Raw genomic sequence first — 17,367 nt, 5'->3', positions numbered from 1 at the left:
GTGTTCGTTCCGTTCCTTGTAGTGTGTGTGTGTGTGTTCGTTCCTTGTAGTGTGTGTGTGTGTGTGTGTGTTCGTTCCGTTCCTTGTAGTGTGTGTGTGTGTGTGTGTTCGTTCCGTTCCTTGTAGTGTGTGTGTGTGTGTGTGTGTGTGTGTTCGTTCCGTTCCTGGTGGTGTGTGCGTGTGTTTGTTCCGTTCCTTGTAGTGTGTGTGTGCCGGGTCTGATCAGGTACCGGGGGAAGGGGGACGCTCACGCACACTCACACCATCCCCTGCAGAGCTGGGGCCGCTATTCCGGGAGGCTGCAGTGGGCCGGGCCCGAGCGGGTACCGGGGGGACGACGACGACGGGGACTCACACTACCCACTGCAGAGCTGGAGCGAACCCGGCGCCACCAGAGCCAGCGTCATGTCTGGCTGCCGGGTCCCAGATCTATTCCCCCCTGCAGCAGGCGCCTCGCTCCGCTCTTGCTGCGGACTCCCGTTTAGGCCCCGCGGGTCGACGTGCAGGGGGCGGTGAACGGAGGTGGGGGGGGGGGTGAACGGAGGTGGGGGGGGAACAGAGCTGCAAGGGGGAGACAGGCTGGACTGGGGAGAGAGCAGAGAGAGAGAGACAGGCTGGAGTAGGGAGAGGACTGAGAGAGAGACTGGGGGGGAGAGGAAAGAGACAGGCTGGGGGGGGGGGCTAAATGCTCACTGGCAGTCAGTCGCCCACCCAGTCACCCACCCAGTCAGTCGCCCACCTACCCACCCACCCAGTCAGTCACCTACCCACCCACCCAGTCACCTACCCACCCACCCAGTCAGTCACCCAGTCAGTCACCCACCCAGTCAGTCAGTCAGTCACCCACCCAGTCAGTCAAAACCCAGTCAGTCAAAGTCACCCAACCACCCACCCAGTCACCCACCCACCCAGTCAATCAGTCACCCACCCAGTCAGTCACCCATCCACCCACCCACCCAGTCAGTCGGTCAGTCACCCACCCACCCAGTCAGTCAGTCAGTCAAGTCAGTCAGTCACCCACCCAGTCACCCACCCAGTCACCCACCCAGTCAGTCAGTCGGTTACCCACCCAGTCAGTCACCCACCCACCCAGTCACCCACCCACCCAGTCAGTCATCTACCCAGTCAGTCACCTACCCACCCACCCAGTCACCTACCCACCCAGTCACCTACCCAGTCAGTCACCCACCCAGTCAGTCAGTCAGTCACCCACCCAGTCAGTCAAAACCCAGTCAGTCAAAGTCACCCACCCACCCAGTCAATCAGTCACCCACCCACCCAGTCAGTCAACCACCCACCCACCCAGTCAGTCACCCACCCAGTCACCCACCCACCCACCCACCCACCCAGTCAGTCAGTCAAGTCAGTCACCCACCCAGTCAGTCGGTCAGTCACCCACCCACCCAGTCAGTCAGTCATCAGTCAGTCAGTCACCCACCCACCCACACAGTCAGTCACCCACCCAGTCAGTCACCCACCCACCCAGTCACCCACCCAGTCAGTCAGTTGGTCACCCACCCAGTCAGTCACCCACCCACCCAACCAGTCAGTCAAGGTCAGTCACCCACCCAGTCAAGTCAGTCACCCACCCAGTCACTCACCTACCCACCCAGTCACTCACCTACCCACCCACCCAGTCACTCACCTACCCAAGTCACCTACCCAAGTCACCCACCCACCCTGTAAGTCAGTCACCCCCACCCCCCACCCAGTCAGTCATAAAGTCAGTCATACCCCCCCCCCCACCCAGTCAGTCAAAAGTCAGTCATCCCACCCGTCGCCCCGTCGCCCAGTCACCCAGTCACCCAACCCAGTATAACATTGCGGGAATGAGGTACCTGGACATTGAGGGTCTGCGGATCAGGTACGATCCCAGGCAGGATTGCTGCTTTAAATATTGTGAAGCGGGGGCATCCAGGCACTAGTTAAGGGGTGCAGGAAACTAGTCATTCACATCTGGCTTTTTTTTCTAGTTTCGACATTTATACACACACACACACAAGGACTAATTGTAGTATAATGTAATACAATAAATAAACTTATGTCAAAAACGAATGTTCTTACTAGGAATTTATAAAATTTATTTCATTTATAGTTTTTTTTAAATGCGGGGCTGGGGGCCGGATTAGAGGTGGGGTTGGGGGTGGGACTGGAGGCGGGGTTGGGGCGGGACTAGGTGGCGAGTAGATTTTTTGGTTCGGCGAGTAGATTTTTGGGTGATTTGTCAAGCACTGTATATATATATATATTTATATGTATACCATGTTGCCCATCGCTGCACTAGAGGTCCCAGAACTTACAGAAACAAATGACTGACTACTTATACCATTGTCAGAGACATTTCGGCCAATATTTGAAAGCTTGTTTCAGGGAGATGAGGGAAGAAAATGCAGGAGATTTCTGACCCTTCCATTGACTTGCATTAGGATGAGGAAATTAATTTCAGGAAGTTAACAGAAAAAGTATACTAAAATCTGGAAGAGTTGGCCAGTGGGGTCAGAGATTTATTTACATTTATGGACTCACTTCTAGTAAATGTATCTCACTTATAGAAAGAATGACACAGAAGGGTTAGATCTGTATCAGTCCCGGACACGTTATTTTTTTTTATACCAGAGCTGATTCAGTTGTGATTTGACATTAGTAATTAGCAGCTTCAGAAAATATGGCCTCAGGGACCCCCGATGCCAGAGATAATTGTAGTTTTTTGTGCCTGTTTTACCACATAAAAAGTTTCAGATAAGGCAGGCGTTGGCACAAATAGAACAACTCCTGAGGATGTTGCAACTTTCTACTGTCCACTGGGAGGAGCCTGACCCCACAGTAATTTTGAACTACTCATCGTGCTGAAGTAATGGCTCAGTGAATAAAGGCATCGCCTCCGCCAATAACACAACACTGACAGGAACCAGGTTCAATTCCTCATGTGACCTTGGGCAAGGCACTCTATTTCCCTGTGCCTCAGGCACCAAAAACATAGATTGTAAGCTCATCAGGGCTGGGTCTGTGTCTGTAAACAAAATCCTATGTGCTGCTTAATACGAAATATATAATATAATTGGGAAGCACTTTGAGTCCCACTGGGCGGGAAGTGCTATATAAAATAAAATTGTTATTATTATTGCTCAGAAACGAGGGGATCCCTGAAGCACGGGAGACCTCGAATCAGCTGCAGAGGACCCATGGTTAATTTAAGTGTTAAAACATACAAAATAGCGAGCAGCCCAGACTGCGGATTTAAGCATTTTTTTTATAATGAGAAGACAACTGAATAATCATAATTTCTCATGGGTTAGGGCAGTGGTGCACAAAGTGGGGGGCGTGCCCCCCTAGGAGGTGTCAAGATTATTTTGGGGGGGGGAGGCGCGCACTTCACCTACCTTTCCTCTGCGTCGCGTCGCCATGGCAACGCGGTGTCAAATGATGTTGCGGGGTCATGTGACGTGCGTGTCGCCATAGGAACACGTGTCAAATGATGCTGGATATTGGGTAAGTGGGGAGCGCGAGCATAGGGGCTGGCAGGCAGGGGGGCGCAGCACTGAAAGTTTGCTCACCCCTGGGTTAGGGAAAGGATGGTTCATATATTTATCTGGTGGCTATACCTCCCTCTCCATAGCTGGCATCAGAACTAGTTGAATGCAGGTTTCTATTCTTTGTAGTTTAGTACTTTATTTACACTATTTCACACCAGCCTAAGAATTGGTTTTGTGCAGAGGGGGCACAATGGGTTTTATGACAATGCTAAATGAGATCATTGAATTTACAATTATAATACAATGTGACAGGCACAAAGACGAAGGGGCCTATTCTCATAGCTCCGAAGTTGTAAGTTAAAAACCACACATATACAGTACAACATATACAACTGGAGATACTACCAAATGTAAGTCCTTCTCCTACTCCACCTCCTTCTCCGTTGTTTGAAGCGATGAAGCCTTTTGCACTTTTCGGAGCTGGCACGGATTGGCAGAGCCTAAATGAAACCACTTCTAAAATATATTTTTTCTGCACAGTTTGGACATGCGAGAAGGGCTTACAGAATAGTAAAGCGCGCCAATCTGCTTCTACAGGGCACTTCAGAAGCGGATTGTCACACTTCGGAGCTACGAGAATGGACCCCTAAGAGCCCGGAATGTACATCACATTATTATTTTTATTGCGCTTTAGAACTGATGCAGTACTCACAAAATGAAAATCAATATTATTTATACACGTTAAGTAATACAACGTCAATGCAAAAGGGATTGATAAAGACATGAATAGAAACAATAAGATGGAGGATACACCGTTATTGTCCAGCAGGTGTCAGTAAGTTTTCATTAATGGCAATAAGAACACTGATTCTAGAAATCAAGAAAAGGCAATAGATGGCATACTTCTAAATCAAGCTTTTTAATGGCCTTCCTGCTCAGGAGTTAATTTTTAATGCATATCTAATTTACAGTCAGAAAAGGAACATCTTAGACCTTCCCACTGACACAGCGAGGATACAGTATGTTATTGTGCAATTCTCTTTGTAGAAGAATTGTGTGCGAGTGTGAGTGTGAGTGTGAGTGAGTGTGGTGTTTTTCCCATTCTGACAGCTACTTAGAAAAACAGCATGGACCTACTGTTGGTTCAGGACATGATATACAGTACGGGAGTTTCTTTAATGGATCAGATTCTAACAAATCCCATTAAATAACAGCTCCTCGTGAATTGGAGGAGTTGGTAAAACACCAACAAAGGCAGATGGCTTTTTACCAGTACAGGTTGCAGCTGTAGCAGTATTCCAATAGTGAATTGTGCCCATACTGCCCAACAGTATTGAAACATAGAAACATAATTTGATGGCAGATAATCACTTGCACCATATAGTGCTAATGTATGTATCTGTTGCAAAACATCAGACCCTCTTGAATCGTTTGCAACTAGTGAAAAATAAATGGGTATCAGGTGACTAAAAATTGGACTAAAAATTAGCATTTTTGGCCAAGCTTCCAAGAGTTCTTAATTTCTTCCTCAGGTCAAGCAATGCAAAATAACAGCCTGGCAGATGGGATAGAATCAGAAAGAAAGACAGAGGAATTCTAAATAAACAGACGGCAATAAATGGATGAAAGGGACGGTAAGGCTGCGCTTATAGTACTGGCTGTGCGGCCGCTGATGTCAGCTGTCGCCGTAGCTATTGCTATTCCTGCACTCTGGTGCAGGAGACCAAGGGAAGGTGACAGGGGGTGTGGCGGATGCGTGGCCGTGAGCGGTTCGCCCTCATTGGCTGAACCGCTCACGTGCCGCTGATGTCACGCTGCTGCCGCTGTCATTCTCAAATTCCCTTGACTTCAGAGATTTTGGTAGCTCTGTCGCTGCGCATCGCAATCGCAGTCGCGCCCACGCGATGGACTTCAAGTATTTGCGGCGGTGCGACTGCCAGTACTATAAGCGCCACCCAAGACTGCGTCCATGGTGAGCGCGACGGTGTGATCAAAATGCCTTGCCTCTATGAGGCCGGCCATAAAGTACAGAGCGCCGGCGCTCGCGAGGAAACAAATAAATGTGTTTCTGTCGCGCGATGGTCGGGTCACGTGAGCGGTTCGCCCAATGAGGGCAAACCAACCATGCCTCCGACACGCCCACCCCCCCCCCCCCCACTCCCCCGTTGCTACCTACAAGGCACAAATCGCTGCAGCTAGAGAGGGGGGAGAAGTGAGGGGAGCATGTAGGAAGGACTGAGCGTCCAGCAGCAGCGGGAGGGGGCACTGTCATTGTGAGTTTAAATGTTTCCCGTTTGCGGATCTAGATTTTTACATCATTTATGGAATGATCTGGCTCTGAGAGTGTGGGATTGTTCTTCTTCATGGTGTGTTATTGTGTGTCTGTGTATGTTCATTCTGGGACGAGGAGATGTTTAAAATCACCCAAAATTAGAGAACATTTGAACTCAAAATTATAATGCTGTTTGACACAAAAAAAGAGGAAGTAATACCAATCTGGGGTTTCTTACGCACTATCAGAGTTTTATATCATTTGTTCCCCTGCCTCTGATAATCTAACACTTTACCCACCCTGCTCCTCCGTCTCCCACTGCGGCTGGATGCTTGCTCCTGGCTGGACTCCACATGACTTACTGCTTCTTGGATCCATGTATTGCCCTGTCTGTTTATTTACCATTCCTATGCCCCTCCATCACCTCTCTACCTCATCTGCCTTTGGGGCTTATTCACTAAACCTCGTTAAAATCAGTGCATTGCAGAGCGACTTTGCATTGTTTTACCGCACGCTAAAACGTGTGTCAAAATGGTATTCACTAAGAAAAAACACAATGTTTTTAGTGTGGTCAAAAAATGCAAAATTGTACTACTTGTTTTTCTGGAAGTCCTATCGCACTGAATCTGTTTGTTTAAACTGCAGCCTGGAGCACGGAGACGCTGCGTCTCCATGCACGGCTCTTACAGGCGATCGTGCAGTTTAACTATTCATTTTAATACTAGTGTATGGGAGCAGGGGGTCTCCTGACCTGAACCGCATTGATTTCAGCCTCAGGGAACCCCTACTTTCCGAGATATAGGCACCGGTGTGTGGTGCCGGTATCCCCACCATTTTTTCATTCTCCGTGTCACGGCCCACGTGACCGGGGGATTTAAATAGTTCAGGGGATACCGGCACCCCATACCAGGGCCTATAACTTGGGTAGCAGAGGGTCCCCAAAGCTGAAATGAATGCGGATCAGCTCAGCAGACCCCCTGCTCCAGTACACTATTAGTAAAATTCACATTAAAGCAGCTTCATTACCTTAGTGGGTAGCCACAGTAGCTGATTTATTGAGGGCAGAGGGGGTGAGTGAAGGGGGTACTTGGCCATGGGTGGGTGGTTAGGCCTACCGGGAAGGTTGCGGGAGGAGTTAACCCCTTCATTACCATAGCGGTGGTAACTGCTATAGTAATGAAGGGGTTAACCCCTCCCGCTACCCAACCGGAAGGCCTAGCAGCCCTGGGCCAAGTACCCACTTCAACCAATCTCTCTATCTCCAATAAACATTAAAATACCTACTACGTACCAATACACAACCCACCCACCGCCTCTACCCCCCAACCACACCCCCCTCCCCATACAGCAGAGTAATGGGAAAAAATACTATTATCCAGATATAGATAATAGTGCATTTGCCCATTAAAAATAAAACCAGCTAGCATAAAGTAAATTAAAGTTCTACTTACCTCTGCCAGGATGAAGGCCATCCTCATCTTCTTGTCCTCTGTTGGCAGGAACTTATTTTCAAAGGTGGTGACGTCCTTCCCTTTAAGATGACATCACATCCTTTGAAAAAAAAATGGAAGCTGTCAAATTGTACTGCAACCAATCAGATTGGGGGTGTACCATGTGATGCCTCACTTGATATATCTCCCAATCCATTGGTTGGAGTAACGTGTAAATGCAGCCATTTTGTTTTTGGTGATGTCATCTTAAAGGGAGGGAAGCATAGCCTTGCTGATTGGCTGGCTTCTCTCCCTTTTGATGACGTCACATCCTTTAAAAAAAATGTATGTATTGCACTGTAATTTTTGGGGGAATGGGGAAAAGCGCTATTAGCCATCTTTGGTTAATAGCACTTTTAACCATTCCTGTTGTTGGTACAGGGGGGTGGGTGGAGGTGTGTTGTCTCTACACTTCAAACATTTCCAGCCAGATTCCATAGGCCTCATATATTTAGGCAGTGACCTTTAGGCATATTTAGACATTGACCTAGTAAAGTCAAATTGGAGAGGGGTTAATCGGATCCCGGATATTTTACAACAAGAAACATTCTGGTTTCATACATTAAATACTTTAAAACCCCAAGGTCTAAATATCGATATAGATCTAAATTCCGTTTTTCCTTAACAGTATCTGCATTACATGTATCTTTAGTAAGTATTCTTTATTTAGTCTTTTTATGTATTCTTATATTATTTTTATAATTGCATTATATGCTTTGCATATTAATATTTATGGATCTTAATTATTCCAGTATCAATGGTCTCATCCTTGTTGATGTGGAACACTGCCTCTGATTGTTCCAATCATGTGAAATGTTCTAATTGGTGTCTGTTCTCTCCTTAGAGCAACTCTTACGTATAAATAGTACACTGCTTCAGTGTATCATGTCCTGTTACAGTTTTTTTAATGTTACATTTCTGTCAATTGATGTTTGCACCGCCCTTTTTTGTGGTGACGTTGACTTTGGGGACTGTATATATCAGACCAGTGCATTGTGGACTTCTACCGCACCCCTGAGGAAGTTCTCACAGTGGAACGAAATGCGTAGGGTAGTCCTTTAAAACCGCGAGCACTGTGAGCGCCGTCCCTGCTTCTCCCTGCACCACAGCAGCTGTAGCCAAATTCCAAGGCTTCCATTGGCTCCGTCGACGCCATGACGTCATCCGCAGAGGAAACCTATAAGTGTGACTCTCCGTGAGACCGAGATCAGCAGAGTGCTACCAGCTGAGTGCTAGCGGGACGCCGACATCTCAGGTCCAAACGCTTGTTTTTACCTTGGAGCATGTGAGTTTGATTGGGCTCACTGCTCATTTGTGTTTCTTATTCATAAAGCTGTTCTGTACTATGTATACGGTACCTTCTCTCTCGTTGTATGATTTGGGTAGTTCTTGATTAATGAACCCACCGCCCAGACCAGATTCTAACTTGAAAACGCTTGAATTTCATCTCCACTACGTGAGTGGGCATTACATGATTTTATCATTTAACCACTATTGTGTACACATCTGTACTATGTTATATTTTTTTTCTATTACATATTTGAAGAGAGTTTGCGCTAGCGAAGTTTTGCTGTGACATCTAATTAAAGATGTTGAGAAACCCCCTTCTACAAGCTGCACCTCTCCCATACTGTATGGTGATACCAACACTTATATTTTTTTTACTATTACAGTGTTCACTTTCACTATTATTCCCTTACTTAAGGGTTTGGGTTGGCGCTTTTTCTTTGTTGCATTTTTAAATAAAACAAAAAAGAAAGGCTTTAAACACCATAATTAGAGGTGCCTTTGCTCTGTGTAACAGGTTTTCCAAGCACAAGATTAATCTGAATGTAGATCCTTCTGCATGCTATTGTCCTACTACTAGGAATTGTCATAGCAAGAAGAATATCATTTTGGATCTTGCTAGATGGCCCAGAGACTGAACTGATTTGTTTACTGAAATCACAACCATGGCTGACATATCAGCAACCTACTGAAGTTCAGGAGGAGTGTTTTGAGTGGTACTCACCGAATTTGGCATTAAACACTAATAGAGATCACACAGATTTCCTGTAGATGAAAGTAAACCAAATTCAACTTCACCTTATTGATGCTGGAAGGACCTATCCAGCTAAGGAGGACAGAAACTGAAACAGACACACAATGCAATTCCTCTGGTGATTTATTGAATTAGTAAATAAATGAGAGATAATCATATTCTACAATTAAACAGTAAAGATGCACAACATTTAGGAAGTCATTCTAAGTAGTCTGAAGGGGCTGTTGACTTTTTAATAGGGATTTCCATCAGAAAACAGCATGTGCAGCCTCTTCGGAATAATTTAGAATAGGGTCCTTAATACATTCTTTTTCCCTCTCGGTGCTGCAGGGGCTCCAAGTGATAAAGTATTGTGTGAAAGACAAAATAGTGATGCAAAACAGAAAACAAGATAGATTTTTTTTATTACAAATCTTGAACGGTTGTAAAATCAAGGAAATTAGTGATAATTTTTATTAATTTTATATTTTTCCTTATTATGGCAAATCAAGTGAAAATGTTTCCTTCTGATCTTTGTTTGTAACATATTATGACGAATAAGAGTATAAATGTGTTTTCATGCTCCCGCTTTGTGCACCTACACCTCTGCATTACCCAGCATTCCTAGCAGCAGCCTGTTGGTCCACCGCAGCTGCCATTGCTGGGAGTGTGAACTTTATCTTTCATCTCTTCTGCAAACTGAAATGGGTCCCTGATCAACTCCTGTTGGGAAAAGAACATTCAAAATTATTTAGGGAAATTAAAATACTGTAGTTGCAAGCAATATCACTCCAAAAGTCCTAATCTAAAATAGGGCTCGGATCAGAAGAATGTTATTTTTTTTAATGTGGATACTGTAGACTCATTAGAAATAATATACTAGTGAGAAGTTCAAGTCGAGCTTGCTTCACTCCTGTAAGGCTGCGGCCAGGCAGGGAGCGGGCACGATGGCGCTCATGCACTGCGCTCTGCTCGGCCGGGCGTTTCGTGACCGACTAGGTGCGCGCTCGTTTGGGGGCGCAGTCACGGAGCTGGTTCGCGCTCAGTGGGCGAACAGTTCACGTGACGCGCTTGCGAGCGGCAAAATAAAATTTGCTTGCTCTGCAAGCATCAAAGCGCCGAGCATGCGCAGGCGCTCGCTCACACTGGCCACACACATTGCCTCAATGTGGTTCAGAGCGGCCAGTGTGAGCGCGCGCGCCCGCTCAGAGCTACCCTAGCCGAGGCCTAAGGGTGGATATAAGGAGCAATAGGGGAAGAGTTACTAGATGCAAAGGTTTGACACACTATGTATCAATGTGTCTCTTCTAAGCCTCCAGATACTAGCTGTGGTAAAATATATATATATATATATATATATATATATATATATATATATATAGGGATATGCATGGACACTTTAGTCTAAAGCCAATCTTTCTTATGATACTGTATACACCATTGGTAGAAAATAGTGTGTTCCAGGCTTTTAGCTTGAGGGAATGCTAGTGAGATACGCCACAAAATGCCCTAAAACATTATGACATAAGTTTGATGCAATTTATTTAGTAAAATGTAATCAATCATAAGGCATTGCTGAGGTGGATGACATCCTAATGCTGAGGCCATGCTAGATGTGACATCACGCACGCCTGCCGCAGAAGCCATTTCTGGCCTAGCGGGGGATGCGACGGGGAGGCGTGGCCATGACGTCACAGAGCTGGTTCGCCCTCCCCGGGGCAAACCGCACACGTGACCCGGCCATCGTGCGACAAAATATGATTCTTTTGTCGCACAAAAAAACGGCCACACCATCGCTCGCCATCGCGTGCACTAAGGCTGTCCTCATTGTGGAATGGCCTTTTGTCTGTATTGCATGCGCAGTCGCGCTCTGCATGGACGCAGCCTAAGTCACCCAATGATGGTAAACCAACCCCACAGAGCAAGGAGCTTTCACACTATCTGCCACATGCTGATGGTATTGCTGCTGAGAATGCTCACGGTTTTGTGTTTTTGCTCAAGTTCTATTAATTATATTTTTGCAGGAATTATTATTACACACACACACACACACACACACACACACACACACACACACACACACACACACACACACACACACACACACACACACACACACACACACACACACACACACACACACACACACACACACACACGCCTTTGATTTTGGATGTAGAGAAATAATAGACCATTTGTCTTTGAGAAGTTGATCTGTCATCACATGGCAGTGGGCGCAGCAAGGTTAGTGATTAGGAAGGTTCAGCCTCCTGCATACTTATTAAGAACATTCTTTTCTAACCTTGTACGGACATAATGTTCCATTTTCCTCATTCATGATAAACCATGATCCTGGAAACATCTTTTTTGGACATCTGTACAAATCTCACACTAACATATTATTCTGCATCATTTTATAATTGGGTGTATAAATTATATCAGAGCTTAGAACCAAGTTACCACCAAGTGTCTATGTACATTCAACATGCGCCTGCAGTAAATGTAAGAAACCTGCTACAGTAATGAGATTTTTCACCTGCAGGTTTGTTAGCAACAGATTATTTTATATACATCAAACCTGGTGGATTTGCTTTAATTTGTGCTGGGAAAGGGATAAACACACAGAATCTCATACATCACAATATGTGTATCATTAATTCTTCACTATCTGTTCATAATAATATTCTCTGTAATTACTAGATCTTACAGATTAAGACAAGAGAAGGACACATAATATCTGTGATTATTGTAAACTTTCCAACAGTGAATAAGTGAAAATGAAAATAAACTGGCAATAAGAAGAGAATACCAGTTTCATTTCTTTGTTTCCTAAAAGCTAACAATGTATTGAAAATAGCTTTATTTTCAAATAATTGTATGATTGCAGAAAAAAGCACCTCTAAGCTGAAAATTGGTTAAAAATTCATACTCTGCTAACGTGTTTCTCGCTTTGAGCATATCACTCCAATTTTGGGCGATCTGCACGGGCTTCCAGTGATCTTCCGGGTTCAGTTCAAGTTGTCCGTAATGGCCTTCTAAACCTTGCAAGGTCAAGGGTCTGCCGATCTGCAGCCTCGTATGAAGTCGCGGAGGGATACTGGATATGATCTCATGTCCTCAGGGAGGGTCGGCCTCTTTGTGCCAAGGGTACGGCGCCCTATGGGCGGGACTTCTCGTGTGCAGGTTCATAGGTCTGGAACTCGCTAGCACCAGAGCTCAGGTGTATATCTACTTCACCCCTGTTTCGGGCTCGGTGTAAGACTTAACTCTTCCTTCTGGCTTTTCCTGGCTAACGAAACAATTGTACATCATTTTAATTTGTTTAACTGTAAAGTATTGCGATTAGAGATGCGCGAATACGCCCCCAATCCGTTCCCGGATTTTCTAGCATTTTCCCCCTAAAATAATCCGCGCGGATTCATCAAAATCCACCATTGGATACAATCTGTTGATGAATTTGTCGAATCCAATCGGCGTATTGCTGAATCCGTGGAGTGTATTGGCAATAATAATAAAAAATCTGCAAAACGTGAATCGCCCCTTTTTTTTGGGTTGATCCATGGAAATCCGCGGAACAAAGGATCCGGACGATCCGCTGCAGATCCAAATCCACTAAAAAAATTCACCCATCGTTTATCTGGATTAAAGAGCTTCAAAGCTGATCGTATACATCCCTGACCAAGGGCGATGGGAAGGTCACTCTGTTCTGTATCATTAATTAAGATCATTCATATTCAGTACAATTGGAAGTACTGTCAGATATAAATCTGTAAATGGCAAATATACACAATCGTAATCATATTTTTATTTATTTATAAAAATGTTTTACCAGGAAGTAATGCAATGAGAGTTACTTCTCGTCTTCAAGTGTGTCCTGGGCAATACATGTTGCATTAAAAGAACAGAGGTTATACAGTCAATTCACAGACATTTCATGGACAGACTCTGAGCACAAGAGGAAGAAGACATAGATGCAGATAAAGGTCACCGCGTGGCATAGAGTCCTGGCAGAGAGAGATAACAGGATGATCAGGAACCTTTGCAAGAAGGGACACAACAAAAGCGGAGCTTCAACCTTAAACTCAAACTGGCACAAGACAAAAAGGTAGCGAGGTACCAATCTGCAGGCCCAGAAGGCTTAGTACTTGCCCCGAAGAAAAAAGTCTTCAACTTTTGGCAGAAAAAGAAAAGATGGATGTAAGATGTCTCTGACAAAGAGGCTGGTGCACGGGAATAGTGCACGGGCCGATCACAGGACAATGTTTTGCTGGGGGGAGGGATATGTGATACCATCACTGTCCTCTAGGGGCTGGAACAGTGCAGTAATTATGCTTTACAGTCAACAGAGAGTTAATTCCTCAAAGAGACGCCAACAGCAGCTGCTAACTAATGGCATTAATCAGACTCCTTGAGTGAACAAGGAAGTGGTTTAAAAGACAGACTGAAGCTGCTATGCTGAGAGACTGTTTTCCCTAGAGAAGGGGGAGATAGAAGGGCTCCCCAGCTGTGGAAGCTGGTTACAGAGGACCTACAGAGGAGTTTCTCTGGGCTCAAGTGGGGCTGAGTTCCCCTAGGAAGAAAGGAGGAGAGACCGTGCTGAAGCAGGGACGTCTGCTCCAAAGGACTGACAGATAAGCAAAAACACTTTGTTGTTGTATGCAGAAACTGTGTGACATGGTTGCATATGCCAGGACATGTTTTGGCTTGGAACCAGTTTAGCTGGCTATGCAGTTAGTGAGGGCGAAAGCTATGGTGTAGTTAGCTTTCCCTAAAGGGAATAGGAGTTATTGTTATGTGTTGTTTTGATTTAAAGGGGCGGTGGGCCTAGTATATGATTTAATCCCTGTAAATAAAACCCCTGCAGTTAAACTTTATGCAGTGTTTTTGGCCTTAAATTGGGACAAAAGAGACTGCAACGTGGTGTGGGCATCAAGATATATATATATATTGTGACAAACGCCCCTCTTTTGTAGCGCTGATGTCTGTCTGGGTTCTTCCCGATACAGTCTTCTAGGGTGAATTATACAACAAACAGGAACATGCAAAGTATTACGTTGCTTAACTCAGGCTTCTGCCTGCTTTATTTTCATCCAAGTAAGGTACTGCAGCTTTAACATGTGTAGGTTAGAGGCACTCAGACATTTTCATTCAGCGGTTCACTTATATCAGTGTCATAGTATTTCCCACACTGTTATTTCAAGTAACAAGAAACCAAATTTTATAAACAAAATCCTATCCCTTTCAGGGATCTAACTACACATCATAATCAGCCTCTAACTGCTGCTGGGCCAACTAACCTGGTTCCCCAGCTTAAAACAATGCCCTCTCATTTAGGGTCACTAGATACAGCATAGTCTTTTAGAAACAGCAATACATATTTGTTTGTCTTATCTGTTCATGGTGGGAACTCGGTCCCAAGTGTCCAGGCAAATCCTCTGGTACTGTGATACTTGGAGGGGCCGTCCACCCCGAAACTGGATGCAGGGGAGCAGCGACACCCCCAGCCCCCAGACTCTAAGGAGAGAGACTGAAATGCAAACCTCTCTGCTCTAAATACCTGTGCATGTGATTAGAAGAGCAGGTGAGGGAGAACTAGACCCATTGTAATCTGTGGTCTGGATTTTCCATCCAGCAGCCTCAGTTAATGTGAAGCTGTGGAATGGATCATTTTTAACTATTCCTGCACTTTCTGATCTAAAATGGGGCAGAAAGCTGCCTAACATCTTTGGACTATGTCACAATATATATACATACATACATACATACATACACTATCAGACAACGTTTGATCTCCACCTTGTTCAATCAGGATTTCTACCCTTGAGGTTTATTTTTCTGACTAAGGGACCAACCATAACTTGTAAGTTAATGTGCGTCTTTTATATTTAATTGGTGTTTTTTTGTCAAATATTATTTTATACACATCCTTAATAAAAGGTTATATTTTAGCGTTATCAGCAATATTTTGGATTTAGTGTGCTGTATATAGGGGCCTATGTTTTCCTTGCTTCAGCAAGGTTTCGTTCCCATATCACTATATGCTCCTGCACCTTATCCCTCTGTGACTGTTGTAAGAGACATTCACATCTTTCCCCACCCCCATTGAAAGGCTTGTTTAATGACTACATTTCCACATTGCAGCCACAATATCCATCCACAAAAGTCCATCTTACAATGGCCTGGTTATACAAAGCTATTATGCCAATCCTTAGTGGTCTGTATAATACAACTTGAGGGTCTTTGATAACCACGTACAGTATGAAACACTTCATTACAGCATTAAACTGACCTTCTTACGGCAACACCCTGCAGAAGAAATTCCTTTTTCAAGGGCCCGAAACAGAAACTCATCGGCAAACCTAGAATTCTTCAGGATGCCGCATAATTCTTCATCCACTTCTGCAACTTCACCTTCCTGACGACAGAGAGCAAAGTGACATCATTACAATGGCCAAAGCAATGATAATTTCAACACGCATTGCTCATTTCTAATTCAGATCATAAATGCAAACCACAGTGACGGGTACTGATAAAATATACGCACTCTTCCCAAATATTAATGTTTTAAGCTTTCTTTTAAAGACAATCGTACTGGTGATTTTACTACTGTAAGCTAACATTAGTAGATGCCGTGAAGGATCAAGTGGGTCTGTGGGTTTCCTGACTACATCTTAACCTCTGTGTCAACACAAAATACTACTGACTGCTTTTCACCAAATAATATTGACGTCATATCCATATGCCGAGGGCACATGGATGTTGGATCTGTGTTCTGAGTGCAGTGGATCAGAACATTTAACTAATACTACCATAAACGTTTTCGTTTATGAGTTTGGCAGGTAGAGACTAAAGCCAAATATTTCCTGCAGTGCTTTATATTGAAATGCACAAAACAGTTCATAGATCTGGATACAGAAATAAGTGCTAGAAGCTCATAAGAAGATCCCCAAGTTGTTTTCTAGCTGTGCCTTAAATGAGAAGTGCTGCACCTTGAATGTGAAGTTGGCATCAAATTGCAGCTGGTTCTTCCAGCCAGTGACTCCCCCATTGTATATAGCCAGGCATTTTATCTTCTCACTGTTCTGCGGGAGTTTGAACAGGCGAAAGGTGGCAGAGACAAATCTGTAGTCACCTAAAATGAACATGAGACCAGATGTTGATATGACCTTCATGCATAGTGCTGTAGAACAAGAGACTGGTTGCATCTGAAATGCACTTGATTGGCTGAAGGCACTATAATTATTCACACTGATTAAATAATATAATATATACACACACAGCATGTGTCACATTCATAAGTATATAACATATACATTACAAATTAATATCTGGGTGTGAAGAGGCAAAGGCCCACTGTAAGTGTCAAGTTTAGGAATAATCTAGCTCATTTCAGCTGATCTGTTCTCCATGCCTACGTACAGAATTCAAGCAGCACATCAATGTCTTTATTGTGTGGAAAAAATGGACCTAAAGCGCACAGGAGAGATAGAAAAGGAAACAAAATATAGTGTACTCTGTATGATATAAAAGCACAGTCCTGCTACAAATTGCAAGTCCTCCAGGGAATTCTTCTCACGTACTCCATATCCACGTCCAGGGACATGCCCCTGACGAAGCCACTAGGCGAACTAGTAGAGTGGTGGATGTGGAGTACGTGTGAAGAATTCCCTGGAGGACTTGCAATTTATAGCAAGACTGTGCTTTTATATCATACAGAGTACACTATGTTTTGTTTCTTGCAAATCATTACTGCCGATAGACTGCGACTATCTCACGGAAATCTTGCGAGACGTGAGAAGAATCCTCACGTGACACGGAAGTGATTCGGGAGTATGGAGGTACCGGCAGAGAAGCACGCGGGACGTCTCTTTGAACCACAAAGGACCCTCGTGTGTCGGAGAAATATAGTGTGTTTAGAGAGACCGGTGAAGAGGAACGCAGGACGCTCTCAAGGAGAGTTGGAAGATTCGGTTGACGTGCGCGGTGTTACTTTGGCAGATATATCCTTTTTTTTAATATATGTGTTTTTAGCTCAATATATTTTTGTACGTTTGTACACCCTTCTCTTTCCTTATCCAAATATTTTCTCTGGGAACTGAGCCAATTGTCCTA

The 17,367-nt window shown here is 44.6% G+C and overlaps 1 pseudogene; it reads right to left on the bottom strand.

The window, feature by feature from the left end:
- Nucleotides 1–9,760: 9,760 nt before the first annotated feature.
- LOC142502181 (arsenite methyltransferase-like) overlaps nt 9,761–17,367 on the bottom strand; it is a 52,199-nt pseudogene continuing 44,592 nt past the window's right edge.

This window comes from Ascaphus truei, chromosome 8, assembly GCF_040206685.1.
Source record: "Ascaphus truei isolate aAscTru1 chromosome 8, aAscTru1.hap1, whole genome shotgun sequence".
NCBI lineage: Eukaryota > Metazoa > Chordata > Amphibia > Anura > Ascaphidae > Ascaphus > Ascaphus truei.
The sequence above is the reverse complement of the archived record's forward strand: the minus strand, read 5'-3'. Positions and strand labels throughout refer to the sequence as shown.